Raw genomic sequence first — 15,862 nt, 5'->3', positions numbered from 1 at the left:
ATAATAGGATTAGTCCTTATGAAAGCCTGGGAGCACTACAGAAGGGCTGAAACATATTGTTCTTAGATGAAGAGGGAGAATGTATCCTACAACCCTCCTCTTCTCCTCTCCTTAGTTGATAACTGTTTAAACAGGTACTATTGTTTTGGAATTCTTTTTGCAGCAGTCTAGCTTCACGCCACATTCACACACAGAAGTTGTCCGTAGAGGTGTGGATATGGTCAGTTAATGTAGCTTCAAAAGTTATTAGGTTCTGGTGCTGATCCCCACTGAGACCCCAGAGTACGCTGGTGCTTAAAGCTATTCATGTAATGTGATACTGGCTTAGTAGAAAAAAAGATTGTAAAGATAAGACTTCAAGTGCAAGGATTCAATGGGGGCATGCACCTAAGTACTATAATTCATGTGAAGGGAAAGACTGAAAGCACCAGAGAAAACTTGGACCTCACTGTGAAACAGTACCTGAACACTAAAAATGTTGTCTTAACGCAACCATTCCTTCTCATCAATTGTATGTTTAGTTTTATTTATATTTAACATACATCAACCTATTATAGCATTGATAAACTATGCAATACAACTTACTTAATGCATTCACACAATGTAAATAATTGATGTTTGTTCAGACCTGTATAAAAATGAAATCACTTTAAACAAATTTTCTAGTGCTTCATTCATAAGAAAATAGAGAAAAATGTTGGAAATTTGGGCCACTAGCATTGCTTCGTCATTTTGAGCCAAATTGCACATTTTACACATTTTAAAAAGATTCCCAGTCCTCCTCTGGGCGAACTATGGCAATGGTAGTTCTCAGCTGTACATAAGTGTGCAAAATGGAAACTTTTAAATTGCCATTAAAAGTAACATTTTGCATACAGACATTTCATGTAGATACACAATGATTTCACTTTGTCTATAGCAAACTTTATTTTGCGTATAGAGAACATCTCATGTAATATTTGTTTTTCATGACATTACTGTTCAGAGACCGTATTACAGATAGTGCTCTGGAAACACTCTATTTTGTTCCCCTCAAGCACCATGTGTAGGAAAGTGGGTTATTAGTAAGTGGGGGTATTCACCATCAACTAGTATTAACACCACAATCACTTATAAGTCCAGTCAAGTCTCAGTAAATTGATCCTTGCTTGACCTTTGGTAGCTTAGCAAATGAGCATTCAGGTTTACTTTAGGAGACAGGTGTGTGTAAAGCATTTAAAACCACCAAAACAGTAAATAAGTGAGAAACACAACACAATAACAGTGCAACACCATTTTCTAAAAATAGAGAATATTTGTATCTTTAAAACAACACTGAAATGACAAAATTCCAATGTAGGGAACCAAAGATATGATTTTTTAAATATGTAATCAAGCATTGTGCATTTTAGCACCAAGAAGCTTAAATCGCCACATGGGGCTATCTGGCCACACTGGACCTTCACAAAGTCAAAGTTATAGGCTGGCTATAGCAGAGCATTGGTTGGATATGGTGAGGGCTAGGTCCTAGTCAAAAGTTTACTTTCCAAATTAGGGCCTGATTTAGATCGTGGCAGGACTCCTATCGTCCCTCTGTAGCGGAGGTTTCAAGTACTCTGTAAAGCTGACAGAGTCCCACCTATCCTATTTGGATGTGTGGTGACTGAACCTCTGTCCACATTGACAATGTTTTCCGTTGCGTAAGCGGCACACCGCTGACAACAGAGTGGACTCCTATGCTGGCTAACGTCGCTCCATTGCCATCAGGGTGGCGGGAAGCATATTTAGATTTCACAGTTGTGTTGGTGTCGTTTTATAGGCAGATTCCTGGTGGCGGGATTCCTTCATGGGATGTGTACAATATTGCACTATACCTTTGGCTTTTATATGGATGCTAGTATCACACCTGATGTGGTTTGGCTAACTGTATTCACCTACACACCACAGTATAAAACACTCTCCATTTCATACCATAATCCTTTGCCATTCCACAGCAGCACAACATTGTCCTTGCCTGAACTCTATCAACCTAAACCAACCCTTCCCAAGAAAAAGTCTTGAGGGGCCCTCTCTGTGTCCAATAGATGTCCCTTCCTGAGGAGGTTACCCTTGGACTCTGCATCGGAGGCAAGTAATGGAGCAGAAACCAACAAGCTGTTGTGCTGGACTCATTGGTTTGAGTTCACTGGTTAAAAAGTTAATGATGTAAATGGGAAATACATTTTCTTACTTACATTTATGACAATAAATACAAAAAATGTTGTATGACATATTTGTATAGTCCAAACACTAGAAACGTGTGTACACGTACTGGGCATTAACAATTTGGTGTAAGGCTTCATCATAATAATGAACACTTACACCAAAAAAAACAAGCACTCTTTTTATTTTTAGGTCTTAATACAAGTACATTTATTATAACTTGACAAATGAAAAAACAATACATATGCATTTCACCATAATAAAAATAATTCCAATTTAAAGGTAATACAATACAGTAAATGCACTAGACAAGGGGGAATGTAACATCAATATATTCAAGTTTTGATTTAATTTTAAAACTAACATTGATATATCAGTTATTTGAAAAAAGGTTTTAGTGTGTCTAGTGCTATAACTGATTAAAATTAGATTTATAATAAAAATAATGTGTAATGCATATGTTCATGATTTGTTAGTTTATGATTAAAAACATAACACACCTGTATGAACAAAATATGCATTTAGATTTATGTCAAATTTGGGGTAACTGTCCTTTATCATGATGTAAGAGTGAACCAAATAAATAAAAAAAACAGTTAATACAGGTATGGTCCTATTATTTCTCAAACAACAACATTATGAAAAAGTATGCATTACCCATTTTAAAACAATTACTTGTAAGATATGTAGTAAATGCTTGAGTCCAGAACAAATTAAAATAGATAATTCAAATGACAACAGGTGACAAGATAAGCATACCTCTGATTACAGTAATGATGGGTTGAAGTGCTGCGTTATCAAATAGCAGCAGCAAAGACAGGACTTGGACAATCAGGTTCATGATGGAAATAGAAGTGCAAAAAGGAAAAATTGTAAGTTTCTACCATGCATCACTTCAATACAGCCAATGAAGTAGTGGAGGTTTCCTGGCCACAGTTACGTTGGCAGGATGGCACATCATGATATTCCCAGTGGACAAACTGGCTGAACTCCCTCTGAAAGCCACTTTTGCCTATGATGGTGTTGATGCAGGTGGAAAATTCTGGCAGAGACGGCAGGACGCAGATGGTATATCATCCATAGATCCACCAGAATCTAAGTACAGCAGGCAGTCTGCCAAGTAGGAGGACAGATATTTTGATGGAAAAGGGACGGCAGAACCGAATCCACCAAAATCTAAATCAGGCCCTTGCTCTTTTTTTTTGGAGCTTGTCTCTCGATGTCAAGTCCTCAGGCTCCTTGGACCCGGAATTCGAGTTGATGATGGCTGCCTGCTGCAGCTCGGCAGCTCAGTGAAAAGATGGGCGTCAGATCCTTTAGCGTCAACTACGAGGAGGGTCTCGATCCAGTCATTGATGGCTTTCCTCTCAGTCGAGTTGGGCTGCACCTAAAGTTTTTCAGAGGAAAGAATAATCAAGGTCTCTTTGATTCGTGAGTCCACGTTGGTGGCTTGAGTCTCAATGTTGAGACAGTTTTCTCCTGAAGCTTTTCTAAAAAACTTCACAGAAAGTTTCCAAACTTTGAGAACTGGTTGTTTCTGATTTCCTTTGGGAAAAATAAGAGTCAGCTAACTCCGTCCAAGGGTTCAGAGACTCCGGATTGCCTCTTGGGTGCTAAGACTCAATTTCTCACAATGCACCTGCACAGTCCAGTAAAATTCGAGTTAAGACTGTTCAGCAGGTGTGCTCCTCTCTTTGGCTTGGCAGGTGATTTCTTCCAGCAACATTGTACCTGTTGCTCATCAGAGAGTTCACTCCTTTTTCTTTGAGTCAGGCACAGTCCTTTCTTTTTGGAGCCTTGTGTGTGCAGCAGGTGCAGTCCGTCTGAATGAAAGCCTTCTGGGGTGCAGTCCAAAGGTCTAGCAGGGCAGTCCTTCATCTTTTGCGTTCCAGGCAGTGATCTCAGGATCTCTTGCAGCTCTCCCATATTTATCCTCCCTTCTGGGCTGGCAAGAGGGATGCGGCACCCTAACCAATAGGGGTAAAGTTACTAGTCTCTGCTATGACCACTTCATGCAAAGTGTGGCATATTTCTGACCCAGAAAGCATTGTTCTTGCAAAAATCACAATGAAGAAAACCTCTCCTTGGTGTGTGTGTGTCTGTGTAATCTAATCCTTATGTGTGGCTAACAACTCGCCACACTCACCTTTCAGCCCCTCTCCTAATCTAATAAGGGGGGCTCCCATTGGCTGGAGATCAAAGAAGTGGGGGCTGGTTTGGGCCCTACAACATCTATGATCCTTCCTTTGAATTCCAGCTTGTCTCTCCAGCCCCCTTCCTCTCACTGGCTTCTCCAGGAAGCCAATCTCCTCCCACCAAACAGCAGCATTGTTTCAGCCTCAGGCCTCTTCACACCTACTCAGGGAGCAGCTTAGCTCAGGCTATCAAAGGTTGACCAATCAGAAGAGGCTGCTACAGGGCTGCTTTAGGTATCTTCAGGATAGTAAGTTCTAAAACTACTTCCCAGTAATAGTTACATTAAATCTAACTTTGGCAAGTTGTTGGTTTTATTGTGAACATTAATTTGATACTTTGAATGAAAGCTTTCCCTTTATTAACCTATAAGGCTAGCAGCACTAAAATAAGGGAAAACCACTTTGCCTGTTTTTCCCTACCAGGGCATATAAAACATAATGCTTTTTATAACAATGTGCCCTACGCTTAGGGCACCTATATAATCAATAAAAAGGTAGTTTGGAACTTTGAAGTACTTTTAATTCCAAAGTCGCATTTGAACATAGTTTTATTTTAAAACCAGCCTGCAAGGCAGGCCTGGGCCCACAGCACGTTCAGAATCAATAATCACTAACATCAGTCAAACATGGGGGGATTAGGTCAAAAAGATGACTTTCCTGCACTATGGTATTACAGAAAGGGCCACAGACACTTGTACAGCTTTTTGTGTAATACTACTAGCTCTGGCGGACATGTTGCGCCAGAGCTGTCTTCAATGCATGTTTCCTCATTTGTCTGGGGGTGAGGCCTCTTGCAAATGTGGAAATCACTTGTCCTCTGTACTTGTGCAGTATTACAGATGTATACGCAGAGGCAAATATGCCATTCTGAAGCACACTGAATGTAAGCCACAAAAAGATGGCGCACTGGAAGGGTACATGTGGGTGAAAGTGTGTGCCATGGACCCCTCAGACATGTCCCATGGAACCCACAAACATTGCCCTGAAGGCAGGTGCAGTCATGCAATCCACCTGTATGCAGGGGGATCTCAAAGCCCTCTTCCAAATGGAGATGGCTTGCCACCTGCACAGAGAAACACAAGAGCAGCACATTCATCATAACAGGGTGCACTGTCTCTTTTTGTCTCCCATGCACCTTTTTGAAGATACATCATGGTGCAACCAAGGACAGTGCGCCCTACTGGTAGTACCAATCAACTTCAAGGGAATACATTATGTGATCACTGTTAGAAATGGGGTTTTTGGTTGGCAGTTAGGTTGCCCTCTGTCCAAGCAAGAACCCTCACTCTAGTCAGGGTAAGTCACACACAATCCAAAATCAGCCTGTGCTCACCCTCCGGTAGCTTGGCACGAGCAGTCAGGCTTAACTTAGAAGGCAATGTGTAAAGCATTTGTGCAATAAATCATACAACACCATAGTATAACACCACAAAAATACACCACACAGTGTTTAGAAAAATATAGAATATTTATCTGGGTACTTGTAGGTCAAAACGATCAAAGTTGCAATACGAATTTGTAAAGATATCACTGAAAAGTGATATTAAGTGTCTTTAAGTCTTTTAAAAAGCAATAAAGTGTCTTTCAAGCACAGAGTACCTGGTTTCTGGTGGGAAATCTCCTCAGAGGGCCACAGGAGAAGAGATGCGTGGAAAAAGGGGTGTGTGCGTCGATTTCTCCTCAGCACACACAGACTTGCGTCGTTCTTTTCCACGCGGGGAAGTCGGGCGTCGTTTTCCGGCGCGCAGACAGTCTCTTTTTGTGGATCGCGGGGATTACCAGATGTCCCGGGTCTGTGCGTGGATTCTCCTGCTTATTTTCCGGCTGCGCGTCGTTCTGCGGGGCTGCGCGTCGAAGTTTCGATCTCACGGTAGGCGTCGCGTCGATTTCTCCTTGGAAGTCGGGCGGCGTTGTCCTTGCGAGGCCGTGCGTCGAAATTTTGGTCTCACGGCAGGCGTCGCGTCGATTTCTCCTTGGAAGTCGGGCGGCGTTGTCCTTGCGAGGCCGTGCGTCAAAGTTTCGCACTCACGGTAGGCGTCGCGTCGATTTCTCCTTGGAAGTCGGGCGGCTTTGTCCTTGCGAGGTTGTGCGTCGAAGTCTCGATCGTCCCGAGGGCGTCGCGTTGATCAGCGTCGGTGTGCGGCGTTTTTCTCGCCGCGAAACAAGCTGTGCGTCGAAATTTTCGGCGCACGGAGCGTCCACGTGAAAGGCAGAAGTCTTTTTGGTCCTGAGACTTCAAGGAACAGGAGGCAAGCTCTATCCAAGCCCTTGGAGAGCACTTTCACAGCCAGACAAGAGTTCAGCAAGGCAGCAGGGCAACAGCAAGACAGCAGTCCTTTGGAGAAAGCAGACAGGTGAGTCCTTTGAGCAGCCAGGCAGTTCTTCTTGGCAGGATGTAGTTTCTGGTTCCGGTTTCTTCTCCAGCAAGTGTCTGATGAGGTAGGGCAGAGGCCCTGTTTTATACTAAGTTGTGCCTTTGAAGTGGGGGTGATTTCAAAGAGTCTCGAAGAAATGCACCAAGTTCCCTTTCAGCTCAATCCTGTCTGCCAGAGTCCCAGTAGGGGGTGTGGCAGTCCTTTGTGTGAGGGCAGGCCCTCCACCCTCCCAGCCCAGGAAGACCCATTCAAAATGCAGATGTATGCAAGTGAGGCTGAGTACCCTGTGTTTGGGGTGTGTCTGAGTGAATGCACAAGGAGCTGTCAACTAAACCTAGCCAGACGTGGATTGAAGGGCACAACAAGATTTTAGTGCAAAGAAATGCTCACTTTCTAAAAGTGGCATTTCTAGAATAGTAATATTAAATCCGACTTCACCAGTCAGCAGGATTTTGTATTACCATTCTGGCCATACTAAATATGACCTTCCTGCTCCTTTCAGATCAGCAGCTGCCACTTCAACAGTGTATGAGGGCAGCCCCAATGTTAGCCTATGAAGGGAGCAGGCCTCACAGTAGTGTAAAAACGAATTTAGGAGTTTTACACTACCAGGACATATAACTACACAGGTACATGTCCTGCCTTTTACCTACACAGCACCCTGCTCTAGGGGTTACCTAGGGCACACATTAGGGATGACTTATATGTAGAAAAAAAAAGGGGAGTTCTAGGCTTGGCAAGTACTTTTAAATGCCAAGTCGAAGTGGCAGTGAAACTGCACACACAGGCCTTGCAATGGCAGGCCTGAGACAAGGTTAAGGGGCTACTGAGGTGGGTGGCACAACCAGTGCTGCAGGCCCACTAGTAGCATTTAATCTACATGCCCCAGGCACATGTAGTGCACTCTACTAGGGACTTACAGGTAAATTAAATAGTCAATCATGGATAAACCAATCAATAGTACAATTTACACAGAGAGCATATGCACTTTAGCACTGGTTAGCAGTGGTAAAGTGCTCAGAGGTCAAAAGCCAACAACAACAGGTCAGAAAAAAAATAGGAGGAAGGAGGCAAAAAGTTTGGGGATGTCCCTGTCAAAAAGCCAGGTCCAACATGACCCCCCACCAGCCTAAAGCCAGGGGAGAACAATCACTATCCTGATGTACTTCCCTGTTTGAGGCGACAGAACAAGGACCCAGGCCCACAACAGCAGGGGCATGCTCCAGTTCTTCGCCTTCCTGACTCCCATTGGATCCCTCTGTCCATACTCTCAGGGCCCACTAAGCCCATCCATGGGGAACCTTTCTCCTTTCCTGCGGATCCCATCTGTGTAGCACCTAACCTTACTTTGCTCACAGATGTATCCCAGGAGCAGGATAGTACCACCATGACCAACATAGTGGTGTTGCCCACTCTACCCCTGGGGTGTGACACTTGTCCCCTCCCCAGGGATAACTCTGTCCACCCGGACAGCAAGCCACAGTGATTACTGACAGCTGCCAGGGATGAGAGCCAGGCCCCAGGCCTCTCAAAGCTCTCCAACCACTGTGGCTGTGGAGAGTGGGGGGCGGTAGCCCCAGGTGCTGGGCACCCTTTAACCACTCTCCCTTCCACCAGGTCAGGGATGACAGCCTGAACCTGGTCCTCCCCTCTGGGGCTTTGTACCCTCCCTCCTGGAGCGGTACCCCCAGGGTCCAACATGGTCAGGGTGCTTACAGAAGTCACCCTGTACCATTCCTCCACCAGTGCAGGGCTGTTAACCTGCCACTGGCCCTCCAACCTGGGGCCTGTACCTTCAGGTTGGACTAGGGCCCGGGGTGAGGCTTCCCTCCCCCTGCCCTCCCTTCTGGGGTCCAGCACCCTCCAACTAGGAGTGGCCTCCTCAGAAGACAACATGGTAGGGGCACTGGTATCAGTAGCCCCTCCCTCCAGGTCCGGGGGGACACCCTGAACCTGGTCTTCCAGCCCAGGGTCTGTACCCTCAGACTGGATCACTGCCTGGCAAACCAGGACTTCCTGGGAGGCACACCTACCCCCCACCAGGTCAGGGTTTAACCTCTGCACCTGCCCATTCAACTCAGAGTCACCACCCTGAAGTTGAACAATTGCCTGGCACGCCAGGACTTCCTGGAGGGCACCCTGACCCTCCACCAGGTCAGAGTTTAACCTCTGCACCTGACCATTCAACTCAGAGTCACCACCCTGAAGTTGAACAATTGCCTGGCACACCAGGACTTCCTGGAGGGCACACTGACCCTCCACCAGGTCAGAGTTTAACCTCTGCACCTGACCATTCAACTCAGAGTCACCACCCTGAAGTTGAACAATTGCCTGGCGCACCAGGACTTTCTGGGAGGCACACCTACCTCCCACCAGGTCAGAGTTTAACCTCTGAGCCTGGTTCCCCAACCCAGGGTCACCACCCTGAGGTTGGGCAATTGCCTGGCACGCCAGGACTTTCTGGGGGGCACACCTACCCCCCACCAGGTCAGAGTTTAACCTCTGAACCTGGTCATCCAACCCAGAATCAACACCCTGAGGTTGGACAATTGCCTGGCACAGCAGGGCTTCTTGGGAGGCACACCTACCTCCCACCAGGTCAGAGTTTAACCTCTGAACCTGGGTATCCAACCCAGAGTCACCGCCCTGAGGTTGAACAATTGCCTGGCACGCCAGGACTTTCTGGGGGGCACACCTACCCCCCACCAGGTCAGAGTTTAACCTCTGAACTGGGCCATTCAACTCAGAGTCACCACCCTGAAGTTGAACAATCGCCTGGCATGCCAGGACTTCCTGGAGGGCACACTGACCCTCCACCAGGTCAGAGTTTAACCTCTGAACCTGGTTCTCCAACCTAGGGTCACCATCCTGAGGTTGGACAACTGCCTGGTACACCAGGGCTTTCTGGGGGGCACACCTACCCCCCACCAGGTCAGAGGTTAATCTCTGAACCGGGATATCCAACCCAGAGTCACCACCCTGAGGTTGAACCATTGCCTGGCAGGCCAGGACTTTCAGGGAGGCACACCTACCTCCCACCAGGTCAGAGTTTAACCTCTGAGCCTGGTTCTCCAACCCAGGGTCACCACCCTGAGGTTGAACCATTGCCTGGTATACCAGGACTTTCTGGGGGGCACACCTACCCCCCACCAGGTCAGAGTTTGACCTCTGAACCTGGCCATCCAACCCAGAGTCGACACCCTGAGGTTGGACAACTGCCTGGCACGCCAGGACTTTCTGGGGGGCACACCTACCCCCCACCTGGTCAGAGTTTAACCTCTGAACCTGACCATCCAACCCAGAGTCAACACCCTGAGGTTGGACAATTGCCTGGCACAGCAGGACTTCTTGGGAGGCACACCTACCTCCCACCCGGTCAGAGTTTGACCTCTTCACCTGGTAAGCCAACCCAGAGTCACCACCCTGAGGTTGAACCATTGCCTGGCATTCCAGGACTTTCTGGGGGGCACATCTACCCCCCACCAGGTCAAAGTTTAACCTCTGAACCCGGTTATCCAACCCAGAGTCACCACCCTGAGGTTGAATCTTTGCCTGGCATGCCAGGACTTCCTGGGGGGCACTCTCACCCCCCACAAGGGACACGCCGTCCCCAAGGGCCACACAAGAGTCTGGTTGGCGCAGGTCTCCCGACCTCTGCCCATCCGGCAGAGTCTGGGTTTCCCCCAAACCAGAAACGGTTTCACCTGGGTCATTCCTGGGGGGCTCTGCTCTCAGAGCTGACCCCTGACTTTCAAGATCCTCCACTGGGGTCGGCCACCCCCTCTCAACCCTATGTCTGGACTTCTGCACCCCCTCACTAGGAGTGGTACTGCCAGACACCAGAACTGTTGGGATGCTGTCTACAGTCATCCCCCCAAGTTCTTCTGACACTGCGGGGCTTCCCTCAAAAGGTAGCCCTACGGTACAGGTTAGGCTCTGAGACCTACCTGGGACACTACAATCCTCTCCCACCTCACTTGGTCGGGAACCACCTAGACCACTCCCTTCAGGAGCACCCCCAAATGCCTCTTCAGACTCTCTGGTACTCACCCAAAAGTCTGCCTCCACTGTAAGTTCCCTGGGGTCAGAGAACTCACACTCCACCTGGTGTTGGCGTAGCTCTGGAAAATAAGGACCAGACATATGCTCTCCAGCAATTACATCACTCTGCCCTTCACATGTATTAACCACAGTACCCTTCACCCAACCACCCAGTAACTCAACCTTGGAAAAGCACTCTACTTCACCCTCCTGAGACTGGTGAGACAGTATCTGTCTGTCCCTGACACTCAACCCAAACTCTTCTGGGATGTCTCTACACTCTATATCCAGGACGTCCACCAGGGGGGAACCCTTTTCTCGGTCACTCTCTGCTAGAGTCAGTAAAGTGTCCCTCCCTCCAGTAGGAATATGACTCCCTGTGCCAGTTCCCCAATCCTTCTCAGGGACCCTGTGCATAACGGGAACTACCTCATACCCTTGAACCGCCTGGGGTGTGTCAACTCTCTTCTTCAAGTTGGGTACCACATCTCTGGGCTTGTGCCCTTCTTCAGCAGTACTAGATGCAAGATTTTTGCTGCCACCATCTGAACTGGACTCAGCCCTTCCGGCCTCCAGTTTCAGCTCTTTACAGCTCAGCTCTTGAGCTGCAATCTTTTCTTCTTCCAGGGCTAAGAGACTTGCTGCCTCAGCCCTTTCAATAAACTCATCTAGCTCTTCCATCCACCGTGCTTGAGCCATGAGCCATTCTTTTTTCACTGGGTCTCTTTCCTCATCTGAGTCGTCCTCCTCCTCCTCTGAGGGGTACTTAGTCATTTGGTTTCTTGCTGCCTCTCTCTCTGCCCATCTGTCTTCCTCCCAGACTATGTAGGCATGTAGCATCTCTGCTTTAGTAGATCTCTTTGCTACAGGAAGGCCACATTCTCTGCAAAGCTTCCTTAGGTCAGCCTTAGTGAGGTGGTCAGTAGGCAAAAAGAATAAGTAGGTAAGCGATCCCATTCTGATAGGATCTTACCAGCAAAAACCAAAATCCAAAGTCCAAAATATCAATAGTATATCCAGGAGGACATCAGAGACCAAAAGTCAAAAAAGAGATAAAAAATCAAGTTGACCTTCAACTGTGGGTAGGTAGTGAAATACTTAGCTACTGTATGTCACTGCACAAACACAAGTCCTATCCTCACCGCTGATCACCAATGTTAGAAATGGGGTTTTTGGTTGGCAGTTAGGTTGCCCTCTGTCCAAGCAAGAACCCTCACTCTAGTCAGGGTAAGTCACACACAATCCAAAATCAGCCTGTGCTCACCCTCCGGTAGCTTGGCACGAGCAGTCAGGCTTAACTTAGAAGGCAATGTGTAAAGCATTTGTGCAATAAATCATACAACACCATAGTATAACACCACAAAAATACACCACACAGTGTTTAGAAAAATATAGAATATTTATCTGGGTACTTGTAGGTCAAAACGATCAAAGTTGCAATACGAATTTGTAAAGATATCACTGAAAAGTGATATTAAGTGTCTTTAAGTCTTTTAAAAAGCAATAAAGTGTCTTTCAAGCACAGAGTACCTGGTTTCTGGTGGGAAATCTCCTCAGAGGGCCACAGGAGAAGAGATGCGTGGAAAAAGGGGTGTGTGCGTCGATTTCTCCTCAGCACACACAGACTTGCGTCGTTCTTTTCCACGCGGGGAAGTCGGGCGTCGTTTTCCGGCGCGCAGACAGTCTCTTTTTGTGGATCGCGGGGATTACCAGATGTCCCGGGTCTGTGCGTGGATTCTCCTGCTTATTTTCCGGCTGCGCGTCGTTCTGCGGGGCTGCGCGTCGAAGTTTCGATCTCACGGTAGGCGTCGCGTCGATTTCTCCTTGGAAGTCGGGCGGCGTTGTCCTTGCGAGGCCGTGCGTCGAAATTTTGGTCTCACGGCAGGCGTCGCGTCGATTTCTCCTTGGAAGTCGGGCGGCGTTGTCCTTGCGAGGCCGTGCGTCAAAGTTTCGCACTCACGGTAGGCGTCGCGTCGATTTCTCCTTGGAAGTCGGGCGGCTTTGTCCTTGCGAGGTTGTGCGTCGAAGTCTTGATCGTCCCGAGGGCGTCGCGTTGATCAGCGTCGGTGTGCGGCGTTTTTCTCGCCGCGAAACAAGCTGTGCGTCGAAATTTTCGGCGCACGGAGCGTCCACGTGAAAGGCAGAAGTCTTTTTGGTCCTGAGACTTCAAGGAACAGGAGGCAAGCTCTATCCAAGCCCTTGGAGAGCACTTTCACAGCCAGACAAGAGTTCAGCAAGGCAGCAGGGCAACAGCAAGACAGCAGTCCTTTGGAGAAAGCAGACAGGTGAGTCCTTTGAGCAGCCAGGCAGTTCTTCTTGGCAGGATGTAGTTTCTGGTTCCGGTTTCTTCTCCAGCAAGTGTCTGATGAGGTAGGGCAGAGGCCCTGTTTTATACTAAGTTGTGCCTTTGAAGTGGGGGTGATTTCAAAGAGTCTCGAAGAAATGCACCAAGTTCCCTTTCAGCTCAATCCTGTCTGCCAGAGTCCCAGTAGGGGGTGTGGCAGTCCTTTGTGTGAGGGCAGGCCCTCCACCCTCCCAGCCCAGGAAGACCCATTCAAAATGCAGATGTATGCAAGTGAGGCTGAGTACCCTGTGTTTGGGGTGTGTCTGAGTGAATGCACAAGGAGCTGTCAACTAAACCTAGCCAGACGTGGATTGAAGGGCACAACAAGATTTTAGTGCAAAGAAATGCTCACTTTCTAAAAGTGGCATTTCTAGAATAGTAATATTAAATCCGACTTCACCAGTCAGCAGGATTTTGTATTACCATTCTGGCCATACTAAATATGACCTTCCTGCTCCTTTCAGATCAGCAGCTGCCACTTCAACAGTGTATGAGGGCAGCCCCAATGTTAGCCTATGAAGGGAGCAGGCCTCACAGTAGTGTAAAAACGAATTTAGGAGTTTTACACTACCAGGACATATAACTACACAGGTACATGTCCTGCCTTTTACCTACACAGCACCCTGCTCTAGGGGTTACCTAGGGCACACATTAGGGATGACTTATATGTAGAAAAAAAAAGGGGAGTTCTAGGCTTGGCAAGTACTTTTAAATGCCAAGTCGAAGTGGCAGTGAAACTGCACACACAGGCCTTGCAATGGCAGGCCTGAGACAAGGTTAAGGGGCTACTGAGGTGGGTGGCACAACCAGTGCTGCAGGCCCTCTAGTAGCATTTAATCTACATGCCCCAGGCACATGTAGTGCACTCTACTAGGGACTTACAGGTAAATTAAATAGTCAATCATGGATAAACCAATCAATAGTACAATTTACACAGAGAGCATATGCACTTTAGCACTGGTTAGCAGTGGTAAAGTGCTCAGAGGTCAAAAGCCAACAACAACAGGTCAGAAAAAAAATAGGAGGAAGGAGGCAAAAAGTTTGGGGATGTCCCTGTCAAAAAGCCAGGTCCAACAATCACCACAAAAAGAACCATGCAGTTATAAGCTGCAAATGTATTGACCACTTTAGCTTTGTTATTATTCTATAACAATGACCAGGTATATTTTTATTTGAATTTTACCCCGAGATAGAATTGTTTGAGAACAGTCAGAGAAGAAAAAAAAACGAAGGAAATAGTAGAGAGTCAAATAACCCTGTCATGTAGAATCACAAGGGGAAAGGAGGATAAAGGAGCATGCTTAATTTATAAAATAGAAAGTGCCAGGGCCCTTCTCTGGAGGCCACTGAAACTTGTACCACTCATTGTCCTTGCCAGCACTGCCAACTATAGTACCAACATAACTATTATCCATCACACTTCTACATCTGTGACAATTCAGAATTTTCTAGGCATGGGCAGCAGGTATTATTGATTTTTAATGAGCATTGAAGTATTAAACACTGTTGAGGTCATCTCAGAATCAAACAGACAGTGCCACCTTGTGGACTGTCATTAGTGCCAATGTTGGGAATTAATTGCTGGTTCCAAGCACCTGAAACCACCAGCTCAAATCAAGCACTGCAACGGGGACTACTGCAGAGGAATTACTCAGATACAACTGCTCCCCACAGAAAGCATTGCTTCCTTGGTACAACGTGTATGAGCTTTTAAAGGTCTGTCTCAAGGAAATGTCAGCAAACATACTCTACATTCATTCATTGTTGGTATTTTTCATTTCTGCATACTGTTGTTTTCTACTTTCCTTGAATGATCCTGGCACGTCAGCCATCTTTTCTCTTCTGCTCACCAGTTTAGCTAGTTGAGCATATGCAGACAGGCCTTGCTCTATATAGGCAGTTCCACTATATGACTGCACACACTCTCCAATGACAAATTACTGGGCTTTGTGCCTTTTTAACAGGTTTAGGCATTGTTTTAACTAGTTCTTATAAGCTTCACTAAATAGTTTTTTTAATATTACGTAGTCCCCTATTTTGTTGATTGTGCTCCCTGAATTGTTGCTATCCTTCTGGTTCTGGGTGGGGTGATTCTATGGGTCTATGATTTATTGACGGTTTTCCACACGAAAATCCTGTTAGGTAGCCATTTTTCCTATTCTGCACACTGGTCCAGTTGTTCTTTGCCCAGTGGACCATTTGCAGACAGGCCGTCGACTGGTGGCAGGAAAAAGGCACATAAAAGCAAGCCCATCTGCATTTATCCATGCTCCATTCATGGCTTCGGCCCACACTCTTGGTATCAAATACCCAACTTACCAATTCTATTCCTGGCAAGAGACCTCTCCTTGGGCCTCATGCAGCTGTCCAACTGGTTAAGCATCATAGGCTGCTCTTCAATAAAGCCCCAACATACAGCACTCATGTTCATACTCATAAAAACCTCAGGCGGTGCACCACCCTACTGAACACCAGATCAATAGTTAAACACAATGCCAACTTCTACCAGTTCATGCAAGACCATGCTGTTGACGTTTTATTCATAACTGAAACTTTAATCAACAATATCTCTTTTCTGGAGAATGTGCTTGCTTCACTTTGAGGTTATATATATATAATCATCCATGTTGGCCAGAAAATTCATATGGGTGGGGGTCCCCAATCATTCATTGGGTATCTTTGACCTCTTTTGCACTGGTCGCCACGGGTGTTGTTCAGAGTGGAAC

General features: G+C 46.8%; 1 protein-coding gene across 1 annotated transcript in view; it reads right to left on the bottom strand.

The window, feature by feature from the left end:
• Positions 1-15,862, bottom strand: part of LOC138286091 (amelogenin-like) — a 54,806-nt gene that overhangs the window by 23,901 nt on the left and 15,043 nt on the right. The gene's annotated exons all lie outside the window — the stretch shown is intronic.

Source organism: Pleurodeles waltl, chromosome 1_1 (genome assembly GCF_031143425.1).
Source record: "Pleurodeles waltl isolate 20211129_DDA chromosome 1_1, aPleWal1.hap1.20221129, whole genome shotgun sequence".
Taxonomy (NCBI): domain Eukaryota; kingdom Metazoa; phylum Chordata; class Amphibia; order Caudata; family Salamandridae; genus Pleurodeles; species Pleurodeles waltl.
This window is presented reverse-complemented; position numbering and strand designations above follow the sequence as displayed.